The 4734-nt window shown below is 33.5% G+C and overlaps 1 long non-coding RNA gene across 1 annotated transcript; it reads right to left on the reverse strand.

The window, feature by feature from the left end:
• Positions 1-213: 213 nt before the first annotated feature.
• On the reverse strand, positions 214-4493 carry LOC120273080. Its single transcript, XR_005540501.1, has 3 exons — positions 4370-4493; positions 3922-3994; positions 214-297 (listed from the first exon to the last, which is right to left on the reverse strand). It is a non-coding gene; the product is annotated as an uncharacterized LOC120273080 (long non-coding RNA).
• Between the last annotated feature and the right edge of the window lie 241 nt (positions 4494-4734).

Here is a 4734-nt window from a genome sequence, read left to right on the forward strand (position 1 = left end):
GAGGGACACGATCTTGTTCTGACCGTGCTATGGTAGATCATGATCTTGTCAAAGGTACCCAGCACTTGTCTCTCTTGCTTGAATAAAATTATGTTCAGACTGGGTTTTTCAGCAGTAAGGGCACGATCGTGTCGGAGCCGTGTTGAGCTTGAGAGTACCATCCAAAATGGATTTTCACAGAACATGCTCCAGGCTGAACATGCTCCACCCGTATCCAGCTTGAACACTTAGCACTTTCAATGTATTTTACTTGTTTTCTTCCTGATTTCACTCCAAGCTGCATCGAGTCCCTAATTCCTACATAAGCAACAGAAATACCCAGAATACCACCACGAGTGCACAAAAGTATGCTTGAGAACAATTAAAATGATGGGTTTAAAACATGTATATAAAATGCACTCATAAACGTGTTCACTTGAAATGGTTGCACCTGAGCTTTATTACGCTGCTACACAGTATCAACGATAACATTATTGTTCATGCTCTAATTGCAATGATTCAGGTGGTGTTAGAAAATAGACCTTAAGATCTATATTTTTTAAATCATGTTATTATTCGATATCTAAAGTGAATAATTAAGAAAATGACCAACATTTCTATCACATGTTCACTTCATATGGATCTTGCTAAGTTTTATGGCAAAGTTGCACAAAATCACTCATAACTTTAATCATGTGCCATTGGAAAATAGAACTCAAGATCTATATTTTTTAATCATGTTATTATTCAAGATTCAAAGTGAATAGTTAAAAATTAAACAATATTTAATATGGCGTGCCCATGTTATATGGTCGTATCAGAGTATTATTATGTAGCTACACAGAATCAGCCATAAATTTCTCATTTCTACTAGAATTGTAATGATTCAAGTGGGGTTGAAAAAATGGCCTCAAGATGTATATTGTTAAGTGATATTATTATTTGAGATATATAAAGTTTATATTCTAGAAAATAACCAAAATTTATATCACGTGTTGACTTCATAGGGCTGCAGTTGAGGTTTATGGCGCAACTACATAGAACACCCATAAATTTCTTGTTACTACTCCATTTGGAATGACTCAGGTGGCGTTGGAAAAAATAGCACAATATCTTTATTTTAAATGATGTTATTATTTGAGATATAAAGTGAATATGAAAAAAATGGCCAGCATTTTCTATTGGGTGTTCTCTTCATATGGCTATAGCTGAGTTTTATAGCGTGGCTACACAGAATCAGCCATAACTTTCTTGTTCCCGCTCCAATTCCAATGATTCTGGTGGTGTTGGAAAATAGACCTCAATATCTATACTATTAAATCATTTTATTATTTGAGATTCAAAGTGAAAAGTCATGAAAATAACCAACATTTCTATCTTGCTCTCACTTCATATGGTTGTAATTGAGTTGTATGGTTCAACTACACAGGTTCAACCATAACTTTATTATTTATACTCTAATTACATTAATTCAGGTTAGGTTATAAACAGACCTTAAGATCTATATTTTTGTAATAATGTTATTTCTTGAGATTCAAAGTGAATAATCAAGAAAATTAACAAACATTTTCATTGTATGTTTACTTCATATGGCTGCATATAATAGTTATGGCGCAGTTACACATAATCAGCTATAAGATTCTTGTTCATGCTCCAGTTACATTGACTCAGATGGCATTGGGAAATACTCTTCAGGATATATATTTTTAAATGATGTTATTATTTGATATTTGAAGTGAATAGTCAAGAAAATAATCAATATTTTTATGCCATGTTCTCTTCATATGGCTGCAACTAAGTTTCGTGGCACATCTACACAAAATCAGCCATATAACTTTGTTGTTCCTGCTCCAATTGCATTAATTTAGGTGGAATTGGAAAATAGATCTCAAGATCTATATTTAAATAAAATGTTATTATTTAAGATTCAAATGAAATAGTTAAGAAAATCAGAAACATTTCTGTAACGTATTCACTTCACATGGTTGTAGCTGAGTTTTATAGCACAACTACACAAAATTAGCCATGACCTTCTCATTTCTTATCCAATTGCAATGATTTGGGTGGGGTTGAAAAATTGACCTCAAGATCTATATTTTTAAATCATATTATTATTTAAAATATAAAGTTAATAGTAGAGAAAATGACTAATATTTATATCATGTGTTCACTTCATATGGTCAAAAAAATAGCCATAAGTTTCTCGTTCCTACTCCAATTGCAATTATTCAAGTGGTATTTGAAAATATACCTCAAGACCTAAATTTTAATATTATTATTCGAGATATAAAGTGAATAGTTAGGAAAATGACCAGCATTTCTATTGTGTTTTCACTTCGTATGCTATAGTTGGGTTTTATGGCCAAACTTTCTCATTCTTGCCACTATTGTAATATGTCTTGCAGCATTAGAAAATAAACTTGAAGATGTACATTTATAAATGATGCTATCGCTCAAGATTGATAAAGAATAGTTGAGAAAATGTATAATTTTTTCTATTACGTGTTCACTTCATATTACAGTAGCCGAGTTTTATGGCCTAGCTACATAGGATTAGCCATAATTTTTTTCGTTCCTGCTCCAATTGTAATAATTCAGATGGCATTGGAAAATAGATCTCAAGATCTATAACTTTCTCATTTCTGCTTCCATTGAATTGATTCAAGTGGTGTTCAAAAACAAATATCAAGATCTATATTTTTAAATAGTATTACTGTCCGAAATATAAAGCAAATAGTCAATAAAATGACAAATATATCTATCGTGCGTTCACTTCATATGGCTATAGCTAAGTTTTATAGCGCATCTATATAGAATCCCCTATGACTTTCACGTTCCTTCTCCAATTGTACTAATTTAGGTGGCATTGGAAAACAAACATCAAGATCTATACTTTTAAATGCAGTTATTATTCAAAATAGAAAGTGAAAGTCAAGAAAATAACCAACATTTCTATCATTGTGTGTTCAGTTGATATAGCTGCATGTGAGTTTAATACGTAGCTACACAGAATCAGCCATAACTTTCTCATTCATGCTGTACTTTCAATGATTCATGTTACTATTTAAGATTCAAAGTGAATAGTCAAGAAAATGACCAACATTTCTATCATGTGCCCATTTTATATGGCCGCAGTTGTGTTTTATGGCGTAGCTACATAGAATCAGCCATAATTTTCTCGTTACTGCTCTAATTTCAATAATTTATGTGGCATTGGAAAACAAACCTGAGGATCATATATTTTAATAATGTTATTATTCAAAATATAAACTGAGTAGTCAAGAAAATGAGCAATACATCTATCATGTACTCACTTCATATGGCTACAACTGAGTTTTATAGTGCATGTCACGCCCTAACCAGTGGGTCCCACATGTGACAATCTCCACGATAACCAAGGGAGGGTCAAACACTGCCTTAACCCTTGATCATCATAAGGCTAACTTAATACCTATTCAAAAACACTATAAATGACTGAAAGGAACACAAGAACATACTGATAAAATAATTTTCTATACAAACCAAATCATGACATTATTAAGTCAAGTAAAACATATACAACCACATCTAGAAATACAAGACTACATCCTGAAATACAAAATCATAAATACATTCCAAACTCTGGATATGGTTTCCGAAACAACAATTGGATAATACTAACATACATGAATAACCAAGGAAGGAAAATATACACAAATGAACCAAGACAATACACACTTCGAAACATATGATTCAAAACATAGGGTTTCCAATCAAAAATAACATATAATTTGCAAATAATTATGAAATAAATTAAATCATAAATCACCATAGTTTCTAAACTCCATTGAAAACATTTCAAGAGCTTTAACAATAATAAATTATCATTCGAAAGCAGGGCAACTTAAACATTAGAAAACATGCATGATTTAGATAGTCCATAATTTAGTAAATCATACTCACAAACTTGGTGAGCTAAGACCCTCCTATGTTACTTCTCCACTGGCTCTTTCCCTTTTGCTTGAAGTCTCACATCCTAGAAGCAATCAAACAACCAACACAAGCAACAAACATCAACAACTTAACCAAGTTGAATGAAGGAAGATGCTCAAAATTGAGAGATGATTGCTTCTAGGGTTTTCTAAGAAACTCATCTAGAATATCCTACAAGAATGAAACTCTCATAATCTTCAAAACTAACAAGAGAAGCAAAAGGAACCCAACTTTGTTCAGTGCTACAATAATCCTAACTTGGAAGATGAAAGATCTCTCAATCCTTCACCAAATCAAGGTTTTACTACTTCAAACGTCTTATATTCTTTAAATCCACAAAAACGCCATGTTTTCCACCATAAACCCAAAGGAATTTGGTAAAAGAGCAGGAGAAGAAGAATAAGAAGAAGAAACTCACCTCTAAGCTTCACCAAACTCTAAGGAAGCTCTTCATCAAGAGAGGAGGAGAAATATCTCCACTTCTATCTTTGTTTGGACGCCCAAGATGATGAATTTAAAGAGGAGAAATGAAAGAGCAAGAGGAGGAGGAAGAAGGAGGGGAAAAAGGGGCTCAAGAAGAACCTAGAAAGTCCAAGAAGGGCCTTAAATAGGCCCCAACCCGTGGGCTGTTCATGGGTTGCCTTACGCCCACAAGGGACGCTATGAGGCCTCTATGGAAGGCTTTATAGGCTCCCTTGCCCACAAGGGAGGCTGTCAAGCATCTCTAGATGGCTTCACAGGATCCCTTGCCTGCAAGAGAGGCCGTGAAGCCCCACAATCAGC

The sequence above is a fragment of the Dioscorea cayenensis genome, chromosome 1 (genome assembly GCF_009730915.1).
Source record: "Dioscorea cayenensis subsp. rotundata cultivar TDr96_F1 chromosome 1, TDr96_F1_v2_PseudoChromosome.rev07_lg8_w22 25.fasta, whole genome shotgun sequence".
Lineage (NCBI taxonomy): Eukaryota > Viridiplantae > Streptophyta > Magnoliopsida > Dioscoreales > Dioscoreaceae > Dioscorea > Dioscorea cayenensis.